We start from the raw sequence: 16,217 nt of genomic DNA on the forward strand, positions 1-16,217 counted from the left end.
TTGTGTTATGTACAGTATGAGTGTAATTGTTTCAGCGCCCTATGCTTTTCATTAAAATTCTTTATATTTTGTACATGGTCATTTATGATATTATGTTTATATCAGGCTTTTTCTCTATTTTTCTTCCTTTTTGTGTGATTTAAGTGTATGGGTATTTAATTACACAGTGTACGAGTATTGCTCAAGAGCCATTGTTTGGAGAATAGCCCTCCACCCTCGGCACCCCACACACCCCCACGGAGCACACCTGGAACCTCGGCATCAGACTTAACTCCTCCCTCACCATGACCCCACAGATCAACACCGTCGCCTCCACCTCCTTCAACACCAGAAAGACCGTCACCCATGCACTCATAACAAGTAGACTGGACTACGGAAACACTTGCTATGCTGGAATCAATAAAACCCTGCTACGCAAACTCCAAACCATCCAGAACACCGCGGCCAGACTCGTCCTCTGCATCCTATGACATGAGCACATCACCCAACACCTGGAAGACCTCCACTGGCTCCCCGTCGAGAAGAGAGTAACTTTCAAGCTACTTACCGACGCCTACAAATCCCTCCATAACATCGGACTCAATACCTCAATGAAAGAGTCTCCTTCTAGGTACCCAAAAGGAACCTCCGCTCCGCCGACCTCGCCCTGGCAGAGACCCTATGCATTCGCAGAACCAGAGCGGGTGGAAGAGCCTTCTCCGACATCGCGGCCAAGGCCTGGAATGAGCTCAGACTCAACATCAGATGCTCCCCTACTCTACACACCTTCAGAAAGAGCCTCAAGACTTGGCTCTTCGGCTGAACCAGAGAGTGAGGGTCTCTGAGTGCTTTGAGACCCTCACGGGTGAGTAGAGTGCTTAAACCCCCTGATTGATTGATTGAGCACTGGGATACTGCTATGCTGCCTGCACACATTCAGTGTGTGCGGTGCAGGACAGCAGTGTGTAGCCTGCAGTGGAGACTGGAGTCTCTGTTTTCCCTTGGCAGACCCCTAGGTTGAAAATGTTTCTCTTCATAAACAATCAGTACTTACATCTGTCTGAGTTGTGTTCTGGACAGTAGCAGATGACGGATGTTAAAGGCATCTAAGGGGGATACTGCTTTATTATGCTTCTTGACTCAGCAGCCCAAACACACATTCTGAGTATCTCTTCATTGGTTGCCTAATAAGTTTTGAACCCTTTCACAGACCATCTCCAAATGTGGCCTTCTCTTATATGTCCACCAAATCCTTTGTTTCTTCCAGGCTTAGAGCACATTGGTCAGGAGGATAGGCAATGTTATTAAAGGTTGAAAATACTAGATTTTCCATACAGTGAGGTGTCACATTATTGACTATGACCGTGCTTCTGTAATGTATATTAGAAATGAAAGCCTGAAGACAGACTTTAACACCCACCAGTTTTGAGCAGAATTCAACCTTGATGTTACAGTTGTAATGCTTGATTGTTATTTTAGCTCCTTGATGAGTACTTTCTGTGCTTATTTCCTCCTAGAATGTTCCTTCTTTCAACATGGAACATCTATCTATGTTCAGATAATGTGTCACTATGTGGAAAAATGTAAATATCTCAAATGTAATCTTGATGGCACAATTGTTCTTAATTTCCAGTCCTACCTTCTTTCCTTTTACCTGCCAAACCTAATGTTTCTCAAATAAAGGTTACACAAATCTATTTTACAGTCCTTTATTCTGAGTGTCCCAATAAACCTGATTTGATTGTTAGCAGGACTTACTGTTGAATCGGAATTACAAGATGGAGTACTTCACCTACAGACTTTGGTAACTGCACGTGAGTAGAAATACCTCCAGTCGTGGGATTTTGAGGGAATGTAGACCTGAAAATCCCTGAATCTGGGGATCAAGAACCTAGCCCTTGGCTGATTGGTATTCACAACACTCGCTGGAGTTGGAAGAATTAAATGTCAGAAAGAAAAAGGTTTCTTTCTTGAGTCCCCTCACTCGCCAGGGTTTCCCCACGGTGACATGCTTCATCATTGGGGCCATCCCAGTCCTCTACGGACTGAGGCGTGCTACGACTTGCGCAATTACGTAGGAGCACTGAAGTGATGGACTATGTATAGTGCAGTCAGTGTAGTGAAGTGGAGTGGGTTTAGAAGTGAGTTAAAACTACCTATGTAGTGGGTGACGATGATTTATTCTTGCTCCTAGTAGGTATGATTAAAAATGGGGTAGAACACTAGGGGTCCTAAATACAATGGGTTAGGTGTACCTAGTAATTTGAGTCAACATGTTTCGAGCGTTCCCCAAGCTCTTCGACAGGACTACACAGGGACCAGCCCTGTGTTCGCCACTCCTAGTTGTGCTCAAGTGAGGTAAATTTGTAATAAATTAAATGCTGCAACAATAAAGCATGCATTAGTACATACGTATATTTGATAAGTCACGTAGTATCTGTAGGGTAGAAAACACAAAATATGGTTAAGGGGTTACAAGGACCCCTTCGCATTACATTATAATTTCTGTAATCTTAATCTCTGCACACGAAAGACACAGAATGTGAGGTTTCATGTAAAACATTCCTTGTGCCTTAGTCCAGAATAAAGGAAGCCGATTGGCGTGTTTTTAGGAAAAACTGTCATTGGCTAAGAAACGTGAAACTTGCACTCCGTGACACAACACACACACAATACGGGAGACAGAGAATTAAATACATTTTCGGGGACCTAGCTTTGCCCCATAGTCGCGGAGAGTTGTTGATATCTCTTGAATCTAGTTGTAAGGGAGAAAATGCGGAGGAAAATATTGCCGTGTTAGAGGCTATATCGGTAGAAACACAAAACAGACTTATAGCCGGTTGCGCCTTCAGTCTGCCGTCTCTCTGCACCTATGGGAGTGAAAAACGGACACTTACTTGTCCTAAGATACGCAGGCTTAGTCACCTATACTGGAACCTCTGGAGCGCATATTGGTGAGTGCGGGTCCGGTTCCTGCTTTTAAGCTTCTGTTTCCGCATTGTCATTTCGGAAAGGCATAGTCTGCTTGGGAGTTAGAAAATGGCCGTCAGCCAATGGCAATGGCGTCGGCGATATTGGGAGTATGTCACATACTTCTTTGGGGGATAAGTGTGCCAATACTGTTTATTTTGTCATAAAATTAATTTATGGGAGGTGTCGTGGATGAAACCCTCCTGAAAATGAATTAAAAGAATTAGGTGGAAAAATTGAAAACAACGTTAGATTAATATATACATGGTTTTGTAAATCCATGTCTGGCTCTATATCCTAGAAAAACGGGATATAAATTCTGTATGTGGTACCTCTCATTAGAAATGCACTCTATCTTGAAATTAGATAGCACAACCATTTTCCTGGCCTTAGTTAATTAAAACATTAAAAGATACACACTCACAGGGCATTGGCCTGCTGTATTGCTGCTGGAGAGCCAGTTGGTAAACATATGGTCCATCTTTCTAAAACTGACGGTATTCATGACCAAAAAGGGTGTCAAGGGTAACAGCAAGACAGTGTGTCATGGTTGTCTTTATGAAAATTGTCCCCACGTTATGTCATCATTTAGGCCATGGGTATGAGAGCGCACTTTGAAAACCCAACGTTGTTCTTTTTCAAACAGTTTCTTGTCAATGTGTGTTCGATTCTGGATTGTTTCGAGCACCACCCACCTCATGTCGTTAGGGGTATGTTGTCTTTCCAAGAAATGCGTAGTCATTTTTGTGTTAGATTGTTTGCACCTAATACTGCTGCGGTGCTCTACTATGCATGTACTAACCTTCCTAGAGGTCATTCCCACATAGTGCAGGTTGCATGTGCAGGTGATTAGGTGGACTACACCTGTCATGTTACAGTTGGAAAAGGATTGACTACGATCGTGCTTCTGTAATGTATATTAGAAATTAAAGCCTGAAGACAGACTTTAACAACCACCAGTTTTGAGCAGACTTCAACCTTGATGTTACAGTTGTAATGCTTGATTGTTATTTTAGCTCCTTGATGAGTACTTTCCGTGCTTACTTCCTCCTAGAATGTTCCCTCTTTCAACATGGAACATCTATCTATGTTCAGATAATGTGTCACTCTGTGGAAAAATGTAAACATCTCAAATGTAATCTTGATGGCACAATTGTTCTTAATTTCCAGTTCTACCTTCTTTCCTTTTACCTGCCAATCCTAATGTTTCTCAAATAAAGGTTCCACAAATCTATTTTACAGTTCTTAATTTTGAGTGTCCCAATAAACCTGATTTGATTGTTAGCAGGACTTACTGTTGAATCGGAATTACAAGATGGACTACTTCACCTACAGACTTTGGTAACTGCAGGTGAGTAGAAATACCTCCAGTCGTGGGATTTTGAGGGAATGACATACTGGGCAACAACATGAAGGCTTCAGTACATAAATATTGATTTGCTTACACAGCTTTCCAATTTTTGTAGTCAGACTATTTTTGCCCCCTGATGTTACTGGTGCCTCCCTCCCTAGTCTTGATAACTTTGGGTTGGGGGATATGAAGCAGAACTGCAGACAATTTAGAATGGAGCCATAAGGGCGGGGTCCCGTGGGGGGTATTAGGATGCGCCCGCCACTGTGGCGGGCGCATCCTGCATTTATAACATTGTGGCGGGCGGCCACAATGCGAAATATGCATATATGCATTTTCATACACAAAGGGGCAGGCACAGCGCGGTGCCTACCGCATTGTGTATGCAAATGCTGGGGGGTACCACAGGTACCCCCCATGTGTACCCCCATCTCGCCTTCCCTTCGGGGGCCCACAGGGGGCCCCCGAAGGGAAGACCGCATGCACCGCCACGGAAAGGCATCTGTTACTGCCCATTGTAATATGGCTGGCGGTGTCTGATAGACACCGCCACCATATTAAACCTTTTCCGCCCCGGGGCGGAAAAGCGGCAGACGGTCTTTCCGTCCGCCGCGGTCCCCCCGCCATACTAATATGGCGGGGGGCATTTAGCTGAGGATGGTGGGCGGATTGCCCCCGCCAGGCCGGTGGTGGCTACCGCCAGCCTGGCGGGGGCAATCCGCCCACCATCCTAATGACCCCCAAAGTCTTTTCCACACAACTCATAATTCCGATCACTGTGCAAACAGTTGGTGCATTTGATTTTAGTTCATCACTGGTAATGAGTGCCTTTATCTCCTGAGTCCATTCTTGCCTCACTAACAAGTATAAATCTTCTCTCATCCAACAGTGACTGAACAGCATTAAAACCTTCCTTACTTTAAGGTGTGTTGTCAATCAACTAATTGAAAACACCATGGAGTATCAGCTGGAGAGCAACTTTCAATTGGGCTTCTGTTGCGGTTACAGCAGTAATACCAGTCTGCAAATGATTATTGATGTTAACTTCACGATGTTTGATGTAGGTCACTTGTGTTTAATTGGTCCTACTGAATCGATCACCAGCTTTTGGTACAATTAACCATTGCTTTCAATTTTCTTAACAATAGAATGGACATTTTCACTCTCTTCTTTAAGTTCTACCTAGCAGATTCCAACCAGTTAAGATCAAAAACTGTCTATGAACCCTCTCTAGACCCATGTGGTGTCTCTCATGGACCTTTACTGACACCTTATTTTCTTATTTCTGTATTGAACATCTCCTTTGTAAAAAGACATTTTTAGTGATTGTAATATGGGATGAGGCAAAGATACAGCATATTTTCTATGTAAGCTTGGATAAATATTGTTTGAATATCTTTATTCGGCAATTTTTCACCATAAAAGAATGCACATACATAAACATTTCATCCCAATAAAAGATTATAAAATACAATAAAAGCATGGACAAATCGTCCTCAGCTAGTAGTATCTTCAGTTTGTAGTTTAAGTAACCGGGAACGTGTCAACCACGCACTTCCTAAAAACTTAGCCACCCCACAGATCATACTGGCAGATGAGGAATCTGTAGAAAGGACACGTAGTGCCTGGCTGTGGCACCTCAGCCCCATTTCCCTGCAGACAGGTTTCAACCAAAATTTCCGTGCCCCTTTGTAAGCAGGGCAGACAAAGAACAAGTGAGCCACCGATTCCTTGGGGGCCGCACAGCCCGGGCAACCACGGGAGCAGACATCTGTGTTCAGCCATCTCACTGTAAATTCATTCACCGGGAGTGTCCCATACCGCAGTTTAAGGTACAGCGCTCGGTCCAATGGTTTGGTTATTAAGTCTAAAAAGGGTTCCAGTTTACGCACAGACTTAATAGACAAAAACTGATCAGTGAGTGAACCCAAATTCATAGACCTCATGGTATTATTCTGTACCCAATCCCAGTATAGTTTTTTTAAAACATCTTTTGGTGGTGGTGACTGCGACTCCCATGCCTCTCTAAGACCCAAGCTAAAAACCAATTCTTTTAATTTGTTTAACCATCTTATTTTTTTACAGGTATCCAATAGTAACAGTTCATCCAGCCCTTCTGCGTACTTTGCGAGCTCCTCGGTTCTTCTTAGTCGGGACCAGAATAACAATGGACGAAGCCTCACTAAGTCCTTTACTGTTTTCCTGCCCAGATCTAATCTAAGAGGGATCATAGGGGTGGAAGTGGGGAGAGCTACCACATTCCTAAAAAAATTGTTTTCCGCTCTCATCAAGGCCGAAACCCCTTCAAATCCCCACAGTTCAGAGCCATAGAGTGCTGCAGGAAGGATCTGGCCCTCGTAGATGGTCATAGCTGGGGAGACCGGTTTGCTGGTTGACTCCCGAATCTCCTTCAACATCACCCCGGATACTCTATGATGGTTTAATAGCATCTTAGACAGATGATCCTTCCAAGACATATGACTGTTAATTCGGACACCAAGATAGTCAAAAGACTCGACCAGCTCAAGGGGGGCGCTATTAAGCACAAAATTATTTCTAAATCTTCTTGAGGGTGCAAAAGCCATCAGTTTGGTTTTTGATGTATTGATAGTTAGACCTCGATTGGTACAAAAGGAGCTAAACCGATTTAAGAGTTTCTGCAAGCCCACCGGGGATTTAGAAATTAATAGGGTGTCGTCAGCGAAGAGAAGTGTGGGGATTTTCTCCCCCGCCAGGGATGGGGCATCCGACTCCTCCCCCATCAGATGGTCAACCACTCCATTTACGAATAGGGAGAAGAGGGTCGGAGCCATGACACAGCCCTGACGCACTCCTCTTCGCACAGGGATCCTATCTGTAAGTTGACCCTGGGATCCCCATCTCACCCTCGCATAGTTCCCTTCGTGTAGCTTGACGATTAGGCTCAGAAGACCACTGGGAATACCCATCTCTCCTAGAATTCCCCAAAGTTTAGTACGAGGGACCAGGTCGAAGGCGGTTTTAAGATCAATGAAGGCCATATACAAACTGCCCTTCATGATAGTAACCGCCTTCCAATAGATGGCAAAGAATCGAAAGACCTGGTCCATCGTACCTACCTTCCTTCTGAACCCCGCTTGTAAATGGGAGAGGATACTAGCCTCCTCTATCCAATCGCCTACTCTTGAAATGATGACCCTGCCGACCACTTTCTGGATTATGTCTATCAGACTGATAGGTCTGTAGTTTGCAGGGTCATCTCTAGCCCCCTTCTTGTACACGGTAACTACCTCGGCCCCTTTCCAGGAGTCTGGAACCTGGTGTCCCCTCATAATCAGGTTCATTATAATCGCGATTAGTTTAGCCCAGGACTCAGGCTCCACCAACAATAGATCCCCTGGGATCCCGTCCTGCCCAGCGGCTTTTTTGGGGGTTAGGTGTCTAATCGCCAATACTACCTCTCCCGTTGAAAACAGAAGCTCGGTATCATCCATGGGGGCCCCTTCACCCAGGCTATTCACCCCAGGACTAGTTGTTTCTTCCGAGTCTCCATATAGGGATGAGAAGTGTGTAAACCATTGCTGGCAAGTTATATGATCAGACAATGGTTGCGATTTTCTCTGCCTTGATCTATTAACTAGTTCCCAAAAGAGGTTTGGATTCCTACCACTCACTGCATTGGAAAGATCCTGCCAATGCTGTTCCTCCCACTCCCGTTTGGCCAATGACAGTTCTTTCAGGTAATCCTTCCTGGCCGCTCTAACCAGTGGAGGGTCCCCTGAAAGTAGAGCTACTGTCAATTTTTTCCTTTTGCTTTTACAAAGTTCATTATACCAAACTTTGCTAAGAGTAGAGGGTATAGCATGAGCCCTATTACTTTTCCCCTTCGAGATAAAAAATTTCCCAACTTGGTCTATTGTGGATTTATAGGCAGAGTCAAGGGAGGGGTATTGGGGGCTGACGGTCCTATTTTCACCAGCCCATATTTCTAAGGTGGAAGACAAACCCTCAACCATTTCTTTGATACTTCCTATGTCGCCCTCATTAAGCTTAGCCTTATCCCATTTTAATCTACGATTGTTATTAAATGGGATAACTTCTTTAGTTGTTTTTTGGGTGACCATTGCACACCTGTCATTCCGAATGCCCCAATGGAATTTACAACACAGGGGGTTGTGGTCACTATCCTGGCTTGGGACGACCTCCATATCAATTAGGTCCGGCCAGAATCCAACATCCATTAGGATGTAATCGATTCGGGACGGACCGGAAAGTCTATTAAAGGTCCATGCCCCTGACTGGTCTGACAAGGTCCTACCATTGAGGGCTCTTAGTCTATGGTCCCTTGTCAGTGCATTAATTTGTATGGCCCTAGACGACCACTTCCTAACAGGGGACAGGGAAAGAGCTGGAATAGACCATTTTGAGTCCTCCTCTTCGATACCTAAGGGGTCGTCTCCGAGAAGGGGTTCAAAGGTACAATTAAAATCACCCCCCACCAGAATTTTTGCTAAGCTGGGGCAATTGGCTAAGGCCAAGTCCAAGGATGTTAGGGTCAAAGAGGGGGAGTCACCCTGTGTCCCTCTTGCATAAACATTAAAAAGGTCAAGCCTTTCAACAACCTCCCCTCCTTTTGCCGAGAGGTGGAGTATATAATTACACTCCACGATATGTCTTGTAACCACCCAATTCAGATCTATTTTTATCCAGATAATGAGCCCGCCCGATGGTCTGCCCTTGCCCATACTTACTGCGGGCACACAGTGGGTGGTATACCCCGATTTATGTAATGGGACTAAACTCCATGTCTCCTGGAACAGGCAGACATCAAACTGCTCAATTTGTATATGCCACTCTGGAATATCTAACTTCCTCTTTAGCCCAGCAATATTCCAAGAGAGGAGGTTTATTACCCTCCTTCCTCTGGGCATGGAAGTATAATCCTCCATTGGCAACCTCTCATTACCATCCCAGGTCAAAGGGCACCCCCCCTCCTGGGCCAATGAAGTCACGGCTGCAGAACAATCAACCGTACTCATCACGGGCCCAGCTGGCCTAAAATCCTCATTAATGTCAATAGTGGTCACCATGTGGTCTGTAGGTAGAATAGCTTCTTCAGTAACAGTACTACCCCAGATTGGACGAAGACCCTCCCCCCCTAGAGATTTGTTGTCAGTTTCCCCCCCCCCATGGCCCCACCTTCAATCGCAATCTTCCAGCCCTGACAGCTGAGAAAACCGATTATAGGTGTCCAATGGGGTAAAGGGCATCAAATGGTTCATGCTGGGACCTTGGTTCTGCCTATGTCCATGAGGGACTATGGACCAGGCGGAGTGTAGATCGGGCACCCTAGTCAGCTGATGACCATACTGAGGTTGATTATTAATATAGGGCGGGATAAAGGGAGGCCTATAAAGTTGTGGTCTGTTTAAGTATTTAGAGTTGGTAATTTTTGCCCTGGGATAAAAGTATGTTAAAGCCCGTGGGATAACACAGGTTTCCCCTCTCCCAGGTGGCCAGTTTAGGATGTAATCAACTGCCCGAGGGTCTCTAAAGTTGACCACCACTAGGTCCCCCTCAATATCTTTGGTTCTACTCCCCAGCCAATTGGTCCTTCTAACATGAGCTATATCCCCATCTATGTTAGGTGCTATCGGCCTGTGCAACCGCAACCAATGGATAATTTTATTTTTAAGGTCGACAAATCCCTCCTTCTTATTTTCAGTTAGCTGCGGGACCCCTGTTAGGATCACCACATAGGGCACAGCTTCAGGGGGGATCTCTATTGGTGGAACCCTTTTCTGGGGCATTCTACTTTTCCCATCATCTCCCTGTGCACTCAGATTGCTACTCGACGGGGCCTTTAGAGGTGGATTGGAGGGGTCCGCTCCCAACCCTGTAGCTGGGGCTTTAGGTTGTTTAGTCTGTGGTGTATTATGGGTTGGGGGCACAGCTCCCCCCGGCAGCTGGCAATTTTGCTTAGCCGGAGCAGGAACGGGAGGCAATCTAAATTTACTTTGAGGTCCGGTAGAAGGGGGTTTGGGATGTACCGCCACACTCCCTTTATTTTTGGTATGAGTAGACATACTAGTTATAGCGGCTTCCAATATAGTTAGTCTAATTTCCACCTTTTTAATTGACTCATTAATGGGTAGGAGGAGAGATCTTAACAAGAATTCCAGATTCCCTGATACTGAAGAAGGAAGTGCAGGTGAAGTGATAGGTGAGGCGACTCTAGTGTTTTTATCTAGAGCCTCAACTTGTATGGTTACTGAAGATGGACTATGACCCGGTGAATCAACTACCTGTGGGGTATGTTCCTGACCTATTACTATAGGAGTCTCAGTTGTAACCGGGGTTATTATCCCTTTACCAAAATCAGTGTGAGGTGTTTTTGCTTTACCTGCTACCACCCTTTGTTTCCTTCTTTTTTTACTAGGGGGCGGGCGGTGAATCTGGGCTGGAGGATAAATATTAACTTTCTGCTTCCTAGCTTTGGCTTTATCGGCCATACGACTACCACTAGGGGTGGGTGAAACAATTATAACATTATTATTATCTGCAGGCAGACAAGGAGTAGCTACAAAGTCACGAAACAATAGTGGGACTCCATCTTGACTTACATTATCTTCACTTGGGCCAGTCATATCACCTTCACAATTTAATTCAAGTAGGCTATCAGTGAGGGGTCTGTTTTTCATATTTTCAACAGAACGGCGCCGCTCTGCCCTACGCTCCGCTAGGATGGAATCCTTTTCTCCCTCGCTCCTCTTGGGAAAATAGTTCTCCAGGGATCCATTGCGTAACCTAGATTTTTTCCCCGGGGTTTCTTCCTCTGTTGCCTTATCCATTATATGATGAACAATGTCCTCCGGACTGCAACGAAAGAGAGCAGGCCCAGCCCGGCCTCCTCCGGCCCCTGACGGCCACAGACGGTCCCGCCCTTGTCCCGGGCTTCTCCCGCTCGCTCCCGCGAAGCGGAGGTCCTACCCTCCTTAAGATACTGCTACTATGTGTTGATTTGGTGATTGGCGGGGGGCGTGGCCAGCGGGGAGAGCAGCCCAGGTGTTACTGGTTGGGCGCGCAGGGGCTCCTGGTCGCTGGAGTCCCCTGCCTAGCTCGCAGCCCCGCTAGCTCACTTGCCTGACCCCGCGCTCCTCCTCAGCTCCTCGATGCAGACCCCAGGCAGATGACGCGCTGCGGGACCCGCGGAGCGGGTCCGGCGAGTCGTAGCGCCGAGTACAGGAAAATTGCAGGAAGAAGGGTCCGCTGGGCAGCAGGACAGCAGGTCCGCCGTGCTCCTCTAGCAAGTAACGGTCTCAGTGCAGAGTGTCCCACAAGCGCTGGGGTTGAGGCAGCTTTTGGCTCCGTTGGCGGGGGGCGTGGCCAGCGGGGAGAGCAGCCCAGGTGTTACTGGTTGGGCGCGCAGGGGCTCCTGGTCGCTGGAGTCCCCTGCCTAGCTCGCAGCCCCGCTAGCTCACTTGCCTGACCCCGCGCTCCTCCTCAGCTCCTCGATGCAGACCCCAGGCAGATGACGCGCTGCGGGACCCGCGGAGCGGGTCCGGCGAGTCGTAGCGCCGAGTACAGGAAAATTGCAGGAAGAAGGGTCCGCTGGGCAGCAGGACAGCAGGTCCGCCGTGCTCCTCTAGCAAGTAACGGTCTCAGTGCAGAGTGTCCCACAAGCGCTGGGGTTGAGGCAGCTTTTGGCTCCGTTGGCGGGGGGCGTGGCCAGCGGGGAGAGCAGCCCAGGTGTTACTGGTTGGGCGCGCAGGGGCTCCTGGTCGCTGGAGTCCCCTGCCTAGCTCGCAGCCCCGCTAGCTCACTTGCCTGACCCCGCGCTCCTCCTCAGCTCCTCGATGCAGACCCCAGGCAGATGACGCGCTGCGGGACCCGCGGAGCGGGTCCGGCGAGTCGTAGCGCCGAGTACAGGAAAATTGCAGGAAGAAGGGTCCGCTGGGCAGCAGGACAGCAGGTCCGCCGTGCTCCTCTAGCAAGTAACGGTCTCAGTGCAGTGGTCTCAGTAAATATTAACGGTTCCAATTGACTTTGCAGGTCTTGCATTGTTTTCATGAAGTGTGTTCTCTTAACCAAAACTCAAAAGGTATGCAGTAGAAAAGAAGAGGAAAACAAAATTAAAACAAATCAAACGTGGGTTCAGGGTCCTGTGATTCCGTCACTCTTGAAAGTGCCTTTCCCTGACTGTTGCATCAATCCACTGATAACCGGAGTGGCTTTCTCTCCCAGCTAAGTCACCTATCACATCTTCTTGGCTAGGTTATTTCAATTTTGGATTTATTGATAACTGCTTCCCTGGCTGCCAAGTCAATTTAGTGCTGTTTCTACTATCCTGTCTGCTGTTTTCAAAATGTAATAGCAGTGCACCCCCTACCTTGTTATTCGTTGGTCCTATGAAGTTCTTGTTTATCTGCATATCATGTGGCAGTTTTTAATCCTACCCATTTAGCCCCCCTACTTCCAGAGCATTCAATGTTATGAGCCCTATAAGACTTCCAGTTCGCTGATAAACATCTTAGCTATATACTGACCGTATCTAAGAACTCCTTCCAGCAGTAAGTTAAGCTCCACCTAACGAATTGAAGTTTAAAAAAATCTTCTTTTACTCTCCATATGTCTAAACAAGATACAGGTACCAATGGCATAACTAAAACTAAAGCTCAATGCAGCTAAACCAAAATGACAAGATTCCCTCTGTCCGGCTCGAGAGACTTTAATCCCTGAATCTGAACCCAAAGGATGTTGTCACTGCTGTACAGAAACGTTTTGTTTTAAAATGTGGGTTTCATTTTGACTCCCATACCAAAACCATGCCCCTGATTGCATGGTTTTAACTTAAAGAGAGATAAAACATGAAGTCTTTACAAAAATATTGGGCATAGTTTACTATGGAAATGCTCTCCTTACTAGTTTCCATAAATTACTGCTTGTCCCTCAAACTGGTGATCTCCACTCTGTTGCTTGACTGTCTCTAATGTCAAGAAATTCGACTGCCTAACTCCTGTACACCACGCTCAAATGGTTATGCCTGGAATCAACATGCAAAGACACGTCCGCTTGTATAACTCTAAAAGGTCTCCAAATAACCAATCTTAAATCCTGTTACAACTAAAGATCCCTAGTGGCTTGCTGATTTGAGCCCAGAGCTCTTCTGTGCACTGAAATGTCCTATTTCATAAGTATGAATACATTGAAATGATCTTTCCCTGGCTCCACTGAATATTTTTGGAATGCTCCCTTGACACGCATCAAACTTGCTCCTTCGCTTACTCTGCTCAATAAGTATGTCAAGACTAATTTTTTAAGTAACCTCAGCCACTCAGTCCTTGAAACGTCTTATTGTGGTTTATGTATGCTCTCTGTGGTCTTATGTAGTAGGCAAACTTAACAACTCTGCTAGAGGAGCAGTGCATGTTTCAATCAAACATTTAACCATATCCTACAGACCAAAGTTCAAACATTCCACATACATTAGGTCAGTCACAACGTAGAACAGGTACAGTACAATCCTATTTTCATACAAACTACAGGTATGGCACAGCAATAGTAATACAAGTTCACCTCACACATAAGGAACAGGTGCATATGCTAAAGAACTAAAAGCTTCTGTTACACACAAAGAGTGTAAGCTTCCTGGGTACACAGAGGTAAAAACAAGAAAGGTTTTGCTCAGTTACAGAACAGGCACAGACTGCCCAGATTCAGTGCCATCTTTTTCTTTTTTTTTGTTTTATATAGCACAAACTCGACCCGAAGGTATCAGAGCACTTTATATGAGCACTAGTTGTGTTACAGACGGACACGTTCATTTTTGTTAGGCACAGGGAGATTAAGTGATTTGCCCAGAATCACAGGATGTTGAGAGGCCCTGCTGAGACTCGAACCCGGTTCCTCAGCTTCGAGGTCGACCGCTTTAGCCGTTAGGCCACATCTTCTCTCACCCAGTGTAGTGTTGTAAGACTATGGGAGCTAGCACCCTTGTGGTTCTAGGCAGGCTCAATAGAGTAAGTACACAACTTACTGGAAAGTGTTATGGTGTGGTTATTAATGGTTATGATGTAATCAGAGAACAGAATGTGATTGCATGCTGAGGAAAAATGATGTGCAATTCAGAGAACCATGAGTTGGTATTCATTTGCAGGCTCCCGGGCTGGGGAGGACGCTACACACAGACCACCGACAGAATGAGTACACCCTCCTGTTTCATACTGTAGGAGTTACATCAATGCATGTATCCCTCCATGGATGGACTGGGGAAGAAAATAGTCTCAGTGCCCCCTGCCCTCCCATTAGCGAACAAGATAGATAAAAAGTGGTGCACATTTGCAAATCAGGACAGTTTTGAGCTTGTAAAGGCACACTCTGTAGGTGGTTTGTAAAGCATGAGAGGCTGAATCCATTTCAGCTTGCTGCAGTCCATGTTTGTGGTAATATCAGGAAATCAACACTAAAAACCGGAACAGGTACAAAAGGATGATGCAGTCACAGAGGGAGCTCACAGTACCAATATTTACAGCTCAGTAAATAGCACATGCTGCTCAAAGACAAAGGCCTGAGAAGTTGGGCTGGGCCTGTGAACTTTAAAAGGTTAAAGCCATGCTGAAACTAACCTGAGCCTAGTGGGAACTTTTCTTTATCCATCACTATCTCTCAAGTAGCAGAGTGTCACATTTTGCTTTTAAAGTTAAGGGGGTGCTTGTGTTTATTTTGCATTATCTTTATCAGGTCTGCAGATAGCAGGGCCTGATAATGAGCTGTGCTCAGTCAGATGTACAACCCAGGCTGGAGCACAGAGGGGAAGTACTAACCACTGAGGTATTTAGCTCTTAAATAAAAGTTCTTGTCAACTCAATATTGGAGTGTGAGAACAAAATTATGTTTCTGAATGCTTCTAAATGAGAGAAAATGAAAAGTTACCTTAATGATTATGTAAACTCTTCATTTTGTTTACCTCCCATTTCAAAGTGTCACACCTACAAACAGCAGGCCTCTGGCTCCCAGTGGCCAGTAGACACGGTACCATATTAATAACTTAAAAATAGTCATTTTTTTTTAATTGGAGAAATATACAGTGAAGAAAAATATTTCTATGAAACAATATATCTTAATGCTTTTCTCCACTTTCAATTAGGCCAATTATGTCTTAATGTTTTATGAAGCATGTTTTTTTTACTTTAAGTTCCTCTGATTTTAACAAATGGCTGTATATTTCTGTTATAAATATGGCACCATTTCTACAGGCCACTGGGATCAAGTCACTTCGAAATGGGAAATAAATTAAATTATGTGTTTTATGGAATCCATATAAACATAAAGTTAACTCTTCATTTTAATTTTCTCCCATTTCAGATTGTTAAGTTTACACCGGGCAGGTATTTTGCTCACAGTGGCTGGTTCACACAGTGCCATATTTAAAACTGAAAAATGCAGACATTATTTTAATTGGGAGAAATTTACGGTGCAAATAAATGTTCCATATTATGAACATTTCTGCACTTTAAATTTCTACCATAAAAAAATAGTTGCATGTTTGTGTTATACATTTAACTGTGCCAAAAATGACAAAAGGTATGTCCTGTGCGACAAGTACATATGACAGGCTGTCAGTCACCGACACACATATATCCCATTGACACATGTTCATACTCCCCAAAGACCACGCTCTCACTGACAAACATGACAGCCCTATCCTAGTGACCCTATTCAAAGCATTTTATTCAAATCACGGTGCCTGGCTCTATGGGCATTAGGCTTAAAGTCAATGAAGCTGGGTGGGTAGTAACAATGCGCGAGTTGCTTAGCCTTCAGTACCTCATGGTGATTTTCACTGATCAGAAGTAGCTCTCACTACAGAAAAGATTGGAGATCAATGATTTAGGAGAAAACGGCTAATAAAATTCAAAGTCGTTGTTCCCAACAGGGT

At 45.3% G+C, this 16,217-nt stretch overlaps 1 protein-coding gene across 1 annotated transcript in view; it reads right to left on the reverse strand.

Annotated features, from left to right (window-relative positions):
- The window catches only part of CSF1R (colony stimulating factor 1 receptor), a 271,842-nt gene that overhangs the window by 254,970 nt on the left and 655 nt on the right, over positions 1-16,217 (reverse strand). The gene's annotated exons all lie outside the window — the stretch shown is intronic.

This window comes from Lissotriton helveticus, chromosome 7, assembly GCF_964261635.1.
Source record: "Lissotriton helveticus chromosome 7, aLisHel1.1, whole genome shotgun sequence".
Classification (NCBI taxonomy): domain Eukaryota; kingdom Metazoa; phylum Chordata; class Amphibia; order Caudata; family Salamandridae; genus Lissotriton; species Lissotriton helveticus.